The sequence below is a fragment of the Neofelis nebulosa genome, chromosome 9, assembly GCF_028018385.1.
Source record: "Neofelis nebulosa isolate mNeoNeb1 chromosome 9, mNeoNeb1.pri, whole genome shotgun sequence".
Lineage (NCBI taxonomy): Eukaryota > Metazoa > Chordata > Mammalia > Carnivora > Felidae > Neofelis > Neofelis nebulosa.
In genome coordinates, this window is record NC_080790.1 from 33,785,424 (window position 1) to 33,803,179 (window position 17,756).

The 17,756-nt window shown below is 36.9% G+C and overlaps 1 pseudogene; it reads left to right on the forward strand.

Moving 5' to 3' along the window:
* Window positions 1-366: 366 nt before the first annotated feature.
* LOC131486296 (Y-box-binding protein 1-like) lies at window positions 367-9,005 on the forward strand (annotated as a pseudogene).
* The last annotated feature ends 8,751 nt before the right edge of the window (window positions 9,006-17,756 follow it).

Genomic DNA, 17,756 nt, shown 5'->3' on the forward strand with positions numbered 1-17,756 from the left:
AGGAACTTTCGAACCTAAAATTGTTGAGTCCTTGCATGCATCCGCTCAAATGATACTAACATCCTTCTCACATCACCTCCATCAATACATTACCGCCTGCCTGCTTTCAAGCACGTGTGTCCTGTCCACCTGAAGAATGACTATTTCTGTTAACATCAAATCCCTGTCCTTTTCCTACACTCTGCCTACAGCCTTCAGGGAAGATTCATAAAATTATCAGTCATTGAGTCCTGCCATTCTCTTAAGAATGGAAGGGAGTGGCTCTCTTTGGGTTTTGAATTCTGAGTTTAGAGGTTTATTTCTCCATGATAATGGAAATGCAGAGAACAGCAACAAAAATAAATAACATATCCTACTGCATAAAAGATGGGGATCTTCCGCTTTGGGTTCCATCGCTGGTCCTTCCCCTTCGGAGATGAGAGGTGGCGAAAGAGACTATGATGGGCAATGTTTGAATAAACTGTGTACTGAGCACAGAGGCTTGGCCTGCTCCTTACTAGTAGCACGTGCGTACAAATAATTTGTGGTGTAAATTCTGTGGCACACTACTTAGAAATAAGAAATGAACTACTGTTACACTCAACGGTATAGATAAATATCACAGATGTAAAGATGAGAAAAAGGAGATGGTCACACAGAATACACAGTGTATGATTTTTTTTTCTATATGAATTCCACGAAGTGGCAAAATTAACCTATTATGATAGGTTACAGAGAATGCTGGTTACCCTGAGTGTGCAGGGTATTCACTGAAAAGGGGCATGATGAGCACTTCTGAAACATCATGTATCTTAATCTGGCCGCTGGTTACCTGAGTGCATATATACACGTAGAAGCTCCTAGAACTGCAGTTTACCACATTATACTTAAATCATTTAAAAGGCAATATTATTAACACAGGCAATTAAATATAAATCTGCATTAATTGCATGTTTTCCTTTTGTTTTTTTAAGCTATTCTAACAACTCAGCTAACCTACCACCTAAGACATTTTATTTTTTTAAATATTTATTTATTTATTTATTTATTTATTTATTTGAGACAGAGAGAGAGAGAGAGAGAGAGAGAGAGAGAGAGAATAGGAGGAGGGGGAGGGCAGAAAAAGAATCCCAAGTGGGCTCCCTGCTGATACAAGGTTCTATCCCACGTGAGATCAAGGGTCAGATGCTTAACCGACTGAGCCACTCAGGTGCCCCCACCTAAAACATTTTAAATCTTATTTATGGTGCCTCTCTTATATCCCAACTATTGTATCTAATTTTTATTCCACTTTTAATTTAAGCCACCTTTAACTATTTTTTAACTCAATTTAAATAACTTTTCTTAAAGAGGTATATATTAATTTGCATTTAACTAGAATTCTAAATCAGTGTACTTGTAATAAATTTTATGAAGATTCTGGGTTAAGACTTCAGAAACAGGGTTTAGAAGCAAAATCTTATAAAGCCCTTTATTTACACACAAGATTAATTATGATAGGATACAAAAACTGTTACCTTTGAGTTTCTAAAAATCACTGTCTTTTTTCATGATTGGGAAAAAATCCTGATTTCAAATTAAGAAACATTGCATAGTATATCTTATGTAATAACATTTGGCAAGAAATTAATAGAAACATTTTTGTTACAGAAGTCAAATTTGTAGAATATTGTATTTAAATGTTTATTTTATAGTAAATAAAATTTGTGGTTAGGCGTAAGTAATTCTTCAATTATGTGGGATGCAGATTAATGAGTCAGGATAGCAAAGAAATTCAAAATGTTGCCAAAGAACTCTATAATCTAGAGAACATCTTTCTCTCCCATCCAGTCATTTTTATCTCCCATAGTAGGAGAAAGAAAATATAGAAGAAAAACAACATCCACCAATATGTTGATGTTGTTGGAAGACCATGCAAATATTTCATAAAGAAAAGTCATACTTGGCCCCTGGGTTTTGCTTTCTCAGAAAAGGGAAATACATTTTTCTCTTTCTGAAATGTATGTTTCCAAGAAACAATAGTGATTCCTGGAATTAAACAGAAATCTAATGAAGCCGTAATTTTCCTAATGCCACATGATGCATGTGTGTGTTTTCGGTGATACCTTTCTCCCCCAAATGTCACAGAACTACTATGTGTGATGTATCACTCATGCTCATATTTAAATGAAACCTCTGCCTGGAAAAGTACATACTATCTTCCTAAAAATAATTACCTAAGAAGCACATTCCTTCTAATGTTTAAAACCTTGTAGGAATATACTCAACCTTCAAATTTCTTGCGCAGGGAGATTTGTGCTATAATAAGGGAAGTGGGGAATTGGAAAGATAATTGTGTGTGTGTGTGTGTGTGTGTGTGTGTGTGTGTTGTGTGAGAGAATGCACTAATGCATGCCTATCATCAAAGTCAGGATAGGAATTTTGTGTACTTGTGACTGGGCAAAGAAAGAGGTCCTGTCATGGTGCTTAAAAAATAAAAATATGGAAGAATTCTTATTTTAATGATGAAACAATAAAGATGAACCTCAGTACAGTAGTTATAGGTGAATTATTAGCAATTTTCCTTCATTATTGCAGGGTGTCGGAATATATGGAAAGTGCCCAAGGTGTATTAGCTTTTAGAATGAATGACCATTGAACTCTCTTCATGATAAGTATAATCGTGGGATATAATAATATGGGATTTCTACTTCCCACAATCAGGCTCATGGAAACTAGAATTTTTGTGGGATGCCCAATTATTCCACTGCTGGAAGGTCAAGAGGGCACTGATGCTTCCAAAATATATAAACAACCAAGAATTATAAAATTCTATGTTCACCAGTGTAGAATTTTACAGAAATTACTATAATACCTTTTGAAGTTTGTCCCATTTATTCAGAATGTTGAGCAATGTATTCATAAGCTATGGATTCTAAATCATCTTCTCCCATTTCACTACGTAGCCTGAAAATATTCCAGCATAATGAAACAGACTTTCCTATAGGGTATTAGAAACATTTCCAAATATGATATTTTTAATTAAGTGGAATTAATACTATGGAAAATAAGTAGATTATTGGTATTTCTATTGACTAGATTGCATAGACAGATTGCTTATGTTTGCTTTTCATAGATCTTCACTTATTAATCTTTTTTTAAAATTTATTTTATTTTAAGTTTATTTATTTATTTTGAGAGAGAGAGAGAGAGTGGGCACCGAGACAGAAGAGAGAGAGAGTCCCAAGTAGGCTCGGCACCATTAGTCCAGAGCCCAATGTGGGGCTTGAGCCCACAAACCATGAGATCATGACCGGAGCTGAAATCAAGAGCCGGCTGCCCAACCGACTGAGCCACCCAGGCGCCCCTTCATTTATTAATCTTTTAAACAAACTTTCTTGCCTTGGGGAAGATTTTCAAAGCATATGAGCATTCTAGCAGTCTTAATAGAGCCACTACCTGAGTTATTGGCAGAACTCAGAAGAACCTGAATTCTTCTGATTAGAAATCAATATATTTGAACTAAGGTAGGGATACTTACACAGTAAAAGCTATTGTTGCTAATTCCCGTCCCCCGCCCCCACTTTTAACACTCATTTTTAATGTTTGAGGGGTATGGAGTTGAACAAATCTCTCATTCTGAATAAAGTTCAAAGATCATTGGCTTTTTAAATTTTTTAATTGTTTTATTTCCCTGTCACCATGCCAACACCAGAAAAGAGCTATCTCTCAACTCATGTCTCTGGGTAACTTTCAAAATCAAAGAACATAGTGAAATAGATTAAATAACTCTAAAGTCATTTGTCTTCAAATATTACAAACAAAGAGGTTTAAAAGTCCATCTATGCTACTGTTTTCCTACCTGAATTTTAATTGCTGCTTTTGTGAGAACATCGCTCCCACTCTTCTTTATTGAAAATGGACCATTTTTACTTTGGCAGTTAAATTAGTGGTTTTTTTTCTTTTTTTCCCCACTTCACCTTAAAAACTGTTTCAATGGAAACACGCTTTCCATCTCCCAAACAGCCAACTTATGAACAAATATATGCCTCACAACCTGGTTTTAAGTGGGGGAACTTGTTATATTAAACATGCCTATCTTTTAGTGACATTCTGGTGTCATCATTTACAGCATTAACAAGTTCTAAATGTCACTTTCCATTGTTAGGTTTAATTCCAGATCTTAGAAGGCACCATAGAGATAATTTATTCTAATAGTTATAAGCACTTAAAAATATATTTGTAGGTCCCTTTTCTCTAAAAAAAAAAAAAAAAAAAAAAGTCCACCCAAGTGCATTCTATAAATACATAAGAGTGGTGTTTTCTGTTGAATGGGGGTAAGGATGGGGGTGAGGGACAGGTGGATGGACATTCGCTCGGTCATTCTCTATTCTGATCCCTAGGTGCCTCTGAGGTATACTCATGGAAGGTATGCTCATGGAAGCTTTGATTGAAAATGTCAGAGCTAGTCTATTCACTTCATTTAAAGCTATAAAATGGATTTGTAAAGGGGAAGTAACTTGCAGAAGTCAACACACGGGCCAGTGGATATAAGATGTGAGTCTGATCTACTGAATCACTTAGCTGCCTCATCTTGAATAGTGTTGTCTTGCACACTATTAAAGCAGTTAAGTCACAGAATGAAGCTCAAGTGATATGTGACATGTGAGCTCTTTGTCCCTGTCCTCTTTCTGCAAAATTGCTAAAAATTAATTATTAGGTGGATTTCAATGTGTAAAAATAACTGGCCAGACTAAAGGTATCATTGAATATTTCCAGTTTAAGTCCTCATAGCTTTAATTAGCTTTCTCATAAAAATAATCTACTCTTCCCTAAACCCATCATTGTATGGATTCATTTTGGAAAACCTTCTCTTTTAAAAACAAAGGAATGCTATCTTTGTGTTGACTATGAAACAGAGCTATTCCAATGTCCAAGGCCCACTGTCCAGTCGGTTGCTGGATAGGAACAAAAGGGAAGCGAGGGCAGGGAGAGATTCTAATTGTTATGAATTTTTTTTCCATTACAATTTTTGGCTTTCTCTAATTGGTATTCTTGTTTTGTTGTTGTTTTTCCTGCTTCTCAAGGTTGAGCAAATTCCAGCTGGCTTCCTTGCTTCCACTGGAGGCTTGAGCTATGATTTTCAGGTTTATTGAAATGGAGAACATGAAAAAAAATCATCAGGAAATGCCTTTATACTGGTTTAGCATTAGCTGGAACAAATGGACTCACAGAATTTTCTGTCTCCAGTTTTCTCATTACGTATCCTGGTTGCTAAGGAAAACATGTTTGTTTTTAACATATCCAACAGAGAAATTATCAGATATATCTTATAAAATTCAGCTTTCAAAAAACATATTTTAATGCAGCCAGTTCATTAAAAATCATGCCATACATATCAGTGATCCCAAGTGTGAACTGCTTATGTTCTAACACATTTGATAATTGCAATTTATAAACAGAAATGAGTTTTCATAGTGCCTGAATAAAATCATAGTCACTTATCAAGGTGAGCTAATAACCCTTGTTTTATTGATAATATCACTAAAATATTGTATATATACAATGAACAACCAGAGCGAATATTATGACTTCAAACAAATAATGCTTCCATATTGAATTTTAATGACATACTACTTTTGATAGACGTAGATTACCAGATACGAAGTTACAACAAAATTAGCAACATTTTCAAAGTGATCTTGTTAGCCATTTCTCAAATTTGAATAATTTTAAAATTCCTTTTAAAGAAAAATGACTTTGAGCTATTCTTATAATAACATTTAACCTGTATGGGTATAAATAACGTATACACGACAAAGTTCTTATACATCTTATACATCTATTTAAAAAAAAGTATAATACAAGTAAAATTAAAGCATTAGAAGGGATTTTTTTCCTCTCACTATTTAAACATGGCAAGCACTTTTGAGTTGAGATGTTAACAACATACCCACTTTGCAGAGATTTAATGATACATGTTTCCCTTTTCTGAGCTCTGCAAATCTTTGCTTGATCAGCACAAATTAATATTCACTTAATGGGAAGGAATAATTCATATAGAAAATCTATACCACTTCTTTTCTGATCATAGCAATAATGATTAGAATACCATGGCACTGCTATGTAGCACCAAAGAATCATTGGCATACCTCAGAGATATTGTGGATTTAGTTCCAGACCACTGCAATAAAGCAAATGTTGAAGTAAAGCAAGTCAAAGGGATTTTTGGTTTTCCAGGGCATACAGAAGTTATATGCACACTATACTATAGTCTGTTAAGTGTGCAACAGCATTATGTCAAAAAAAACATTGTACATATCTTAATTAAAAAATACTTTATTGCTATAAAATGCTAATAACCATCATCTGAGCTTTCAGTGAGTCATAGTCACTGATCACAGATCACCATAACAAATATAATAATACTTAAAAAGTTCGAAATACTATAAGAATTACCAAACACGGAGACAGGAAGTAAGCAAATGCTGTTGGAAAAAATGGCACCAACAGACTTGCTCTAGGCAGGGTTGCCACAAACCTTCAATTTGTAAAAAATGCAGGATCTGGGAAGTGCAATGAAGCAAAGAACAATAAAATGAGGTATGCCAGTATACACACAAATGAACACCTATTTGAATAACACCTATCAGTTCAGAGTAAAGAAGCTGTCACCTGTGACGTTTGTCTTTTTAAGTTTTGTGATGGAGAACACAGAATTAAAAAATTATTGTAGAAATCTTTGTGGAAGATTTCTATTGTAGAAAGAATACATTTTGGTGCCTCTCGGGTTTACCACACTCTAGCCTAACCTTGCTGGAATCTTGAATGTCTATGATTTTTAAATAACGTTAGTGTGATAAAATGTATATACGACTCCTCCATTCGAGGAGCACACGTCCATCAGTTTTGAGAGATGTATATGCTGAGAACCCACCACCACAAGATACAAATGGTGTTTCTATCAACTACAGAAGTGTGCTTCTGTCCCTCTGCAGTCCGTGTGCTGGCTAGCTACTGTGATATTCTATCACTACGCATCGGTTTGCATTTCAGAGTTTTTATCGGATATGTACTATTTTGTGTCTGATTTCCTTCACAAAGAATAATGACTTTGAGTTTCATCTATCTTGTGGGCATTATCAGTTCGTTCCTTTCTCTTTGCTGTAGAGTTTGAATCTCTGTGATTTTATCTCTGCTGTATATCCTTAAACATTTTAAAATTATTGTTTATTTAATGTTTATTTTTGAGAGAGAGAGATAGAGTATGAGTGGGGAAAAGGTAGATAGAGAGGGAGACACAGAATCTGAAGCAGGCTCCAGGCTCCGAGCTGTCAGCACAGAGCCCTACACAGGGCTCAAACCCACAAACCCGTGAGATCATGACCTGAGCTGAAGTCAGGCACCCAACCGACTGAGCCACCCAGGCGCCACTAAAAATTTCTTTAAATGTTTATTTATTTTTGGGAGAGACAAAGTGTGAGCGGGGGAGGGACAGTGAGAAGGAGACACAGAATCTGAAGCAGGTTCCAGGGGAAAGAAAGGTGGTAAAAAGCAGACAAAGAGGGGCAGCCTGATGTCAGAGGCCAGATACTCCCCCTTGCAAGCTTTTGGCTTCTGCCGTCTTGCTTGCGGCTTGTATAAGCCTGCAGCCAGGAACCAGAATATTGACTGTACTAGCCCCGCCCAAGCAGGAAGCACATATGTATAAAAGGCCAGTAAAACCTAAGCTAGGCGCTCAGCCTTTGGAGATGACTCCGCTGGACAGGCACCAGTGCGAAATAAACAGTCTTTTCGGATTGCCTGAGTGCGTGTTGCCTGTCCCTTCCAGGGAGCCGAGTATTTGCTGTAACACGAGGCTCTGAGCTGTCAGCGCAGAGCCTGATGTGGGCTGAACTCACAAACCTGGAGGTCATGACCTGAGCCAAAATTGGACCCGTTTAACCCTTTGCTGTAGATCTAATAACAGTAGAGCTTGAGAATCTCTACGTTGGGCGAGTGGTTCACTGGCAGATGACCTAAAGACATGTGTTTCTGAAGTTGTGAAAAAGGAACAATAAGGAGTTCAACCGGTAGCGGATTCCGGGCCCCACCGTCACACCCACGCAGGAGGTGCCGCAACCAGCAGCCTGCCCCTGTCCCCGCCCTGCCAGGAGAGCGGCAAGGCCAAGACCAGCAGCTGCCCACCACCCGCACCCTCAGCGCTGCGGACATCAAGGCCGGCACCTCGACAGGCAGGAGCGTAGGGAGCTACAGCCCGGTGGCCTCACATCGGTAGTGCTTGTCCCCAGGGAACAGAGAAGTCAACACAAGGAAGGTTTTAAGAACACAAAAGTGGTTCAGTGTAAGAAACGGATACAGTTTCATCAACAGGAATGACACCAAGGAAGATATAATTGTACATCACACTGTCATAAAGAAGAATAACCCTGGAAGGATCGTGGCAGGGTAGGTGACCAGGGATGGTGGAGTTTGATGTCGAAGGAGAAAAGGGTGTGGAGGCAGCAAATGTGGCAGGCCCCGGCGGAGCTCCAGGGCAAAGCAGTAAATATGCAGCCGACCGTGACCTTGAGAGATGCCCTGGAGGTGACAGGGGTCCTCCATGCAATTCCCAGCAAAATTACCCAAATAGCGAGAGTAGGGCAAAGAAGGAGAGATCAGAGCATGTTCCAGAAGGCCAGGCCTCACAGCGCTGCCCTCCGGCAGGCCACCGTTCCCACCTACCTGCTTGCAGAGACCCACTGGGAGTCAGCCACAGCCTTCCGACCCTCCAGCACAGGGAGAGGTAATGGAGGGAGCGGACAACCAGAGTGCAGGAGAACAAGGTAGGCCAGTGAGAGAGTACATTGGGGGTACAGAGCACAGTTCCAGAGGGATTCTCGGAGCCAACCACAGGCTAGGGAGAATCAATACAGAAGAGATGGAAAATCAAGGAGATGAGACCCAATGTCAAGCAGCCACCTCCACACAGGTACTGTGGCTACTTCAATCCCCTACACAGATGCCGGGAAAACCCTAAGGCACAAGCTGTCGAAGAGACCAGCTGAGAATTCATCAATCAGCTCCCAGGCTGAGCAGGGTGGGGCTGAGTAAATGCCAGCTTACCAACTCTACCATCGTCTGATTTAGTCACCCAACATGAAGAAATTAATATGAAATTCCAGCAAGAAGAAATGAACAAAAGATTGGAGCAGAAGATCTTAAGTGCTTGCCTTTTGCTCATGGACCAGATAAACAGGATTATCTGCATTATCTATGTAGCAAGGGGCTTTTATAATTTTTACCTAAAGACGCCCCTTTTTGGTAATGACAAACATGTTTGTTTGTTTGTTTTTGTCTTGTTTTGCTTCTTTAAGCCTGGTTTTTCTCAATAGGCCTTTTCAAGGTTTCTGGGGGCACCTGGGTGGCTCAGTCGGTTAAGAGTCCGACTTCGGCTCAGGTCATGATCTCACGGCTTGTGAGTTGGAGCCCCGTGTCGGGCTCTGTGCTGTCAGCTCAGAGACTGGAGCCTGCTTCTGTTTCTGTGTCTCCTTCTCTCTCTGCCCCTCCCCCCCTTGTGCTCTGTCTCTCTCTGTATCTCAAAAATAAATAAATGTAAAAAAAAAAAATTTTTTTTAAGGTTTTTAAATTGTTTCACATTTGGTCAAGTTGAGATTTTTAAGAACATCATTTTTAATTTGTAATCAAAGTTTACAACTTGATTTTTTCAAAAAAGTCAACACACACGCCAAGCACCTATTAATGAAGGTTTAAACAATTGTCAAGAAGAAAAACAAAAGGACCAGTACCTGCTGTGTTAACAGAGAGGGGTCTACAGAAACCTGTCATTTTAATCTTGCTGAGTCATTAGCTAGCAGGGAAGATTATTCCTTTCTCAATACTGTCCTTGAGAAAGCACTTTCCTCCTGTTACTGTAGACAGCTTTCTTACTCAGAAATTCAGACAGGATCAACTGAGGAAGAAAAAATAAGCTCTCACCAGAAATATTTTTCTCTTTATTACTGATCAGTTAAGGCCTCTAATAACGAAATTACTCCCAGAGGAAGACATACACATCTATTTCAAATTGGAGGTTAAAACTTTAATCTCATCGGGGCACATGAGTGGCTCAGTCGGTTGAGCGACCAACTTCCACTCCGGTCATGATCTCACAGTTCATGAGTTCGAGCCTCGTGTCGGGCTCTGTGCTGACAGCTCAGAGCCTGGTGCCTGCTTCGGATTCTGTGTCTCATTCTCTCTCTGCCCCTCTCCCACTTGTGCTCTGTCTCTCTGTCTGTCAAAAATAAATAAAAATGTAAAAAAAAAAAAAAAAACAACAACTCTTTAATCTCATCATATACGTAGTTCTTAACATTGTATGGTAGTGCAGTTATGTATAAATGACTGTGAAGCCTGAACCTGTGTAATCTTAATAATTGATAAGAAAAATTTTGATTGTTCCATGATCTTTAAAGTTTTTGTCAAGGCATTCAAATCCCTCTTACTATCTATTATAAATGTATCAAAGGATGAAAAACAGTAAAATTAATATTTATTTAGTACACTGCAATTTGTAATACTAGAACCACTGAGAAATTAAAATATTTTATTTCTTTGTAAAAAACTTACCAAGGGACATTTGAACGGTGCTTACCTTACTGTTCTTGTTGTATAATTTATATGAAGCAGAGACCTTTTCTATGCCTTAGCAAACTATCATACTTCTTTCTAAATTTAGATTACCTTCCAACATTTTAGTTTTTGTGCTCTCAATGTCTGAAATATCTTTGAGAGTTCCTTTAACGTGGAATATTTTACTGGCATCCCTTACTCTGGGACCTGCTACCGGGTTATGAACTAACAGGTGAGCAGTGACTACTCATGGGCAGACTTTGAAACAAATGAGAGGACTGGTCGTCGATCATGATGCACTTCTGTTATTTATGCAGTGATCTGTGGGCCAATGAACTAGTAGTGTAACTGGTACTTTATGCAATTATTCACAGTTAATAAACTGTAATTAAAATTTGAACTGTGCTTCTGGGGGGGGGGGTGTTATTTAACTAAGTCGCCATAACTGAAACTCATGCACGCTGGAACTGTTCAAAACAGCCTCTGTGTGTGTCTGTGTGTGAATCTGTGCATTAAAATTTTCCTATAATTATAGTCAAAACTAGGACTTGGATTCTCTCTGCATTTGGTAAACAATTCAGTTTTGGACAGTTTTCTCATTTAAAATATATATCCACTCTATATCAAGGTAAATAAATGTTTATCAAGTTGGGTTAACTTGCATTTTTGTACTTCAAGATCAAATAAGTGCTCTTCAATATATTCTCGGTATATATGATATTTGAGAGAATACAAAATTGAGGTTGTCCTATATAGATTTAAGTAAACACTCCTTAACTGCAGTTTAATAAAATAAGCAACATATTGGAACACAGAACAGAACACTTACTTTGCAATTAATTTAATTCACAGCCAGGCTTGTAGCCATGCTTCTGCAGTGCAGTTTTTGTTTCCCCACCTGGGAACAGTCACAGAAAAATTGTGACGCCTTAGGTTCCATGAAATCAGTGAAGAGGTGAGTGCTGGCATGTAGAGAGTGGTCAAAAAACAACCACATTTGCTTTTTAAAAAATATTGGTTGAATTCAAATTTTCAGCTCAGTATAAATCTATTTTTCTCCTCATTTTTGCAAAAAGAGTAATTTAAATCATTGTATTTTTTATTATTTACCAGGTATGGAACCATAGACATGAAATGATCTAATAAGCAATTTCCACTAATTCGGGGTTTTTTAACATTTATATAGATGAAAGAATTTTCCAAAATAATCCCTTGCTTTGTTTCTTACTGTAACAGATGGGAACATGGAAGTCATACTAATTTAGTTTAATCCCACAATTCTTCATTTGACAAGAATAACAAAGAGGTTAATAAATATCCAAAACTTCCATCTTGAGTGGAAATAATCTCTAAATTCCCTACAAATAAAAATGCCCTCTTTGGGTAGACAGTTTTAAGGAAGCATTGATTTTCTCCTCTCCTCTCCTCTCCTCTCCTCTCCTCTCCTCTCCTCTCCTCTCCTCTCCTCTCCTCTCCTCTCCTTCCCTCTCCTTCCCTCTCCTCTCCTCTCCTTCCCTCTCCCCTTCTCTCCTTCCTTCTTCTCCACACCCCTCCCTTCTCTTCTCCTCTCCTCCCTTCTTCCTTCCTTCCTTTCTTTCTTCCTTCCTTCCTTCCTTCCTTCCTTCCTTCCTTCCTTCCTTCCTTCCTTCCTTCCTTCCTTCAAAACACAGAACTCTGTAAAACTTGAGGGTGATGAATGGGTAAAGCAGAAAACCCCAGGGCAAAACAGGAACTCATACTTCTGACTGAGTGTTCATATGAAAGTTTCTACTTTTAATTCTATATCTGAGTCTATCTGGAGGTCTCATCTTCATGCCAGGTTTATACCACTTTATTATGAGAGTTTATACTTGATGGTCCTCAAGGGCAGAAAAATGGAGGAACTCACTAAAAACCATGACAAATCTCTTTCCAAAATTTAGGAATTATATATTCTACCAATTTCGGACCCTCTAAGGGAGCAAAAATCCATGATGAAATGTTTTGAATGAAAAATTCTACTTCTGTAATTAGAAGGCAACAAACATTAAACCTTACCTTTTTAAAAAAAATGTTTAATTTATTTTTGAGAGAGAGGGAGACAGAGGATCAGAAGGGGGCTATGCACTGACAGGGTGACAACAGCAAGCCCGATGTGGGGCTTGAACTCATGAACCACAAGATCATGACCTGAACCAAAGTCAGATGCTCAACCCACTGAGCCACCCCTGTACCCCAAGCCTTACCTTTTAAAATTATAATCAGTTCTAACTTCACTGCATATGAGGTTGCAAAAGTCTTTATGCAATTGACTTCCAATTCTCTACATGCTGGTATTTAAATTCTAGCCCTCAGAATATAGAATTCTTTTTTAAATAATAGAATGTATGTGCCAATTTCTGCCTATGAGAAACAGCCCCTTCTCTTCATTTAATTGTGCTTAAAATGGAAAATATAACGAAGACAGAAGATAAAACCCTCAGTATTATTTCATTTAAATGTATTTAAAACCAGATTCTAACCATTTCTACTTTTCATATATGCACATTTTTTATCTTAGCAATCCTTGACTTAAAGTGGCACATAAAGTGACCAGAGGAAAACTGCCCTTAATCAGGACAGTCCCAGTTGTACCAACATCTTTTGCTTTATATTCTATTTTCAAATGCCGCAGAGCCTATTTGGCTCCTATTCTTCTTAACCTTTAGCTACTTAAAAAAAAAAAAAATTGATGTTTATTTATTTTGGGGAGATAGACAGAGTGCAAGCAGGGGAGGGGTAGAGAGAGGGAGACACAGAATCCGAAGCAGGCTCCAGGCTCTGAGCTGTCAGCACAGAGCCTGAACCCATGAAGCACGGGATCATGACCTGGGCTGAAGTCGGACTCTTGACCAACTGAGCCACCCAGGTGCCCCAAACTTTCGCTACTTTTAACCTTTAAAGATGTACCTTGACTTCAGGCTGGTATTTGTAATTTTGGAAGTCTTCGCTATAAATCCAAGTTTCCTTTTCTTGCTCTCAGGAAATCTTTTATGCTTCCACAGTAACAAAGCTTAAAAATCTCTGGGGGACAGGTTGGGGGTGGGCTCTAAAGTATCCTTCTGTGTTTCAAACATTGAGTTGGGTGAGGTGATAGAGTATAATCAGTAAGCATGTGAACTCTGCATGCAACCCCAAACAATAAATCTAAATTCTAACTTCACCATTTAGTATCTGTGAGACCACGGACAGCTACTTACCTGTCAATGCCCTAATCTTTTCATCTGTAAAATGTAGGTGTGTCTAGCCCATGGAATTTAAAAGAGGTGATATGAAAGTGTTCCTCACACATGACATTCAATTTATACTAGATATTATGATTATTATAAAACATTTTACATTTCTGTTTCACGTAAAATCTCCCCAAGAATCTATAATTTGAAGTTTTATTACTCTGATCACTTATAAAACATTCACTCTTAAAACATAAGAAATATGGCTACCCTCAGAGTTCTAGGCTTTTCCTATAGAAATAGAGATGGTTAGAAACAACTGAAGAAGTATTAGAAAGCCTCTTCCAATACTTGAAGAGACTTTAGCTTTCTATAAAGCACCATATGCTATAATTATTTTTGTGACCTGAATGTGACAATCTGTTAAAAATAGTAGAAGTTATGTTAAAAATATCTTATTTCTGTGAGATGGATTCTCAGGCAAGCGTGCTCCGTTTCAAATAATTACTTCATATTGGTCATTCTAAATCCCCTTAGGAACATAACACGGACACTTTAAAAAATGCATTGTGTACTGACTGCAGTGAAACGTGTTTTTTTTTTTCCATTGAGAAGCAACATTCACCCCACTTAACCCAATATTCTTTTGTTATTATAAAGTAGAACGAAAAGATAATGCTTTACATCATTTACAAAAAAAATCAGAGGAGGAAGGCACAGCCACTTACAGTAATAATCATTTTTTCCTTTCCATACACTACAGTCCTGAAGTCTTGTATTTTAGTTTTCCATCTCTTACAGTGAACATAGAAAAGCTGCCCTTTTTTCTTTTCAAATTCATATTAAATGGGAAGAGAAACCATGTCAGAAGCTTAAAGATAAAACACAGCATTTTAAAGGAAGAGACAATGTTATTTTGGTTGGATTATATTTTTTTGGTGTGAATTAAAAATTGAAATCATCCAACATTTGATATGTAGAGAGAGGACAGTTAGTACAGAATAATGAGAACCAGTCACTGTGCCTATATTTGTCTCAGTATGTAATTTTCCAAAACAATATTTCAGATGTAACTTTCAGCCAAATATTTAAAGTCAATTTGGTTGATTTCCCTCTTGGTTGTGGAATATTTCATAATGGACTCCTATAGTTCTTCTGATAAAACATCAACCTATTGTACCATAAATATTTAGTCAACATCTGACAGATGATAAACAACTTATCAGGCTTCAAGAAATTAAAAACTAAGTGAAACATGCAATTCCCTTTCAGGGAGCTCAATCTTTCTGCACGTGTACTTGTATTACAAAACCAGAAACTTTAAGATGCACTATTGAGGTTAATTTTATAGTTGTAATTGTGTTTCCTAATGATATCACCTACTATAATTAGTTTCACCTGTCTGACTCCTGGCAGAGGCATCATTGTATGGCCATCTTGGGAGTAGACTGTTCTTTGGTTGGCCCAGACATGCTCAAAAATGGATCAATGTAGCATTTCACATTTCTCTTCATGACCTCAATATTTTTACATCTCCTTGATTACACTCACCACAAAGCCTTTCATTCCCTTTATTTTCCAGAAGTGTTTTATGGAGAGATATCAATAAATATGATATATATTATAAATATATGACATAATAAAAATTACGCTTGGTTAAGGATAAAATAATTAACCCAGCAACCAAGGTCATGCTAAAGGTTGGACGAGTGACATAGAGCATATGGAAGGATCAGAGAAGACATTTTTCAAACAGTTATTTGAATATTTCTATATTGTTATGTTATATAAATAACATAACAAATAATATATATTATAAATAGTCTCAGAGGCAATTTATGCTCTTTAATAGAATCACAGGTTATTCAAATTCAGATCTTTCATTCAGATGATTTTTTTAAGAAAAGAAAATTTAGGGGCGCCTGGGTGGCTCAGTCGGTTAAACATCTGACTTCAGCTGGGAGCATGATCTCAGGGTTCATGGGTCTGAGCCCCATGTTGGGCTCTGTGCTGACAGCCTGGAGCCTGGAGCCTGCTTTGGACTGTGTCTTCCTCTCTCTCTGCCCCTCCCCTGCTCACTCGCGCACACGCGCTCTCCCTCTCTCTCAAAAATAAACGTTGGAAAAAAAGTTTTTTAAAGAAAATGAAGAAAGAAAATTTGAAAAAGGAAGAAAATAATTCGGTTGTATGGAAATAAAAAAGGCTCAGGAAAACTCACATTTTGACATTCAAAAAACCTTATTAGTTTGCTAAGGCCTAATTATTCCCTCAGTGAAAATACTACACAGGAAGTATTCTGTGGTAAATATGGCCAGAAAACTAAAACTAAATGTAGTTTCATTGGAAAATGATGAAAATAGTATAATCCTATACTATGTTTCCAGACTTTTGTCTTTTTCTTTGTCATAATTTTCAGTATTCATACTACACAAGTACATATAATTTAAACATGATATCATTTTAAAATTATGTTGAATAGAGTAATTCAAATAAATATAAACAAAAATTAGGCTTTAATTCACTTACCTCACTTCACATGAATATTAGAAGACTGAAGAAAACATCTCTATTTCCAACTCAACATGGATAGGAAATCCAACTAGAAAAGAAGGCATTTGGTAAATCCTGATATCCTTCAGACAGTGGTCTTCCTTCTGTATTTGCTTTCAAATTCTGCTCTAAAGGAATTTACTAGTTTCCCCCCATAGCCAGTTATCCCATATCCTCCTCTGACAGCTGATTCTCTTTTATTTTTAACAATTTTAATTATTTCTCCCCTTTCTTGTCTAAAAGAAAATACACATGGAAATATTAATACCTATGTAACAGCCCTTTCTACATAAGCGTATATATATATATATATATATATATATATATATATATATATATACACACACACACACACATAGGTATAGCCAAGAATCTGACTAAACAAAATATTTTCATGAAATTTTTCCTTGCATGGTCTTATTTTAATTGGTAATACTTCAGCGCATTATACCGAAAGAGATACAAAAATTCTCCATATGTTAAAACCTAAACTCATTATTTCTGGGATGATCTTATTTGAAGGCTCACCTTTATTTTTCTCATCATTTAAAAAAAAAAAAAAACACCAAAAATTTTTTCCCCAGAAGAAAATAATACATACACTTGGTGGGAGCTCAGAACAAGAGATAACTTCCTTTTGTATTTCTGATGTCTTCCACTCATAGATTATGAATCTCAAAGAAAATAGCAATGATAATAATAAACTAGTTTGAGTGATCTTAGAAGACTACCAACTCTTTAGGATGGTCTTTGAGTAGGCTTTTATAGGAATTCACTATTGGTTTTCTACCGATTGTTTTAGGATTAGAGAAGACATATACCTAGGATCTAAAATTTAGAAGATCAAAATGTAAAATGTTGAGCATAAATGAATTTATCAATGCTATGGTCAACTGAATAAAATTTTCCTTCTTGTTTCCATGGATGTTTAATTTATAAGTATACAAATATCCAAAGGATTTTTAAATTACAATATTTTTTACAAATGGAAAAATATCTATGTCTATATCCATAACTATATTTTCCAGGAATCATTTCAGATAAATGAAAGCAAAGGTTCACTTGTAAGTATTAATATAAAGAACAGAAGTTCTTCCAGTGTTATACAGGCAAATTTTCTATATTAATCTGAAAATTTTTAAAAATGAATTGCATAAAATATGCTCACTCTTACTGCAATCCTTGTCACTGTTTTCCTTGTATTCTCTTCTCAATCAATAGTATACTTTTAAAAAGTGGCTATAATAATGTAATAGATGTATGTGGTTGTTCTCTGCTCCCTGCTCCGAAAAGCTTTTTTTAAAATTGTCTGAATAGTGATTCAGTAAATTTGTGAAGTCACATTGCCTTGTTGTCTAATAAATTATAGACGTGTAAATAATAATACTTATCTAACTGAAATCAATATTTAGGGGAGCCTGGGTGGCTCAGTCAGTTAAGCATCCG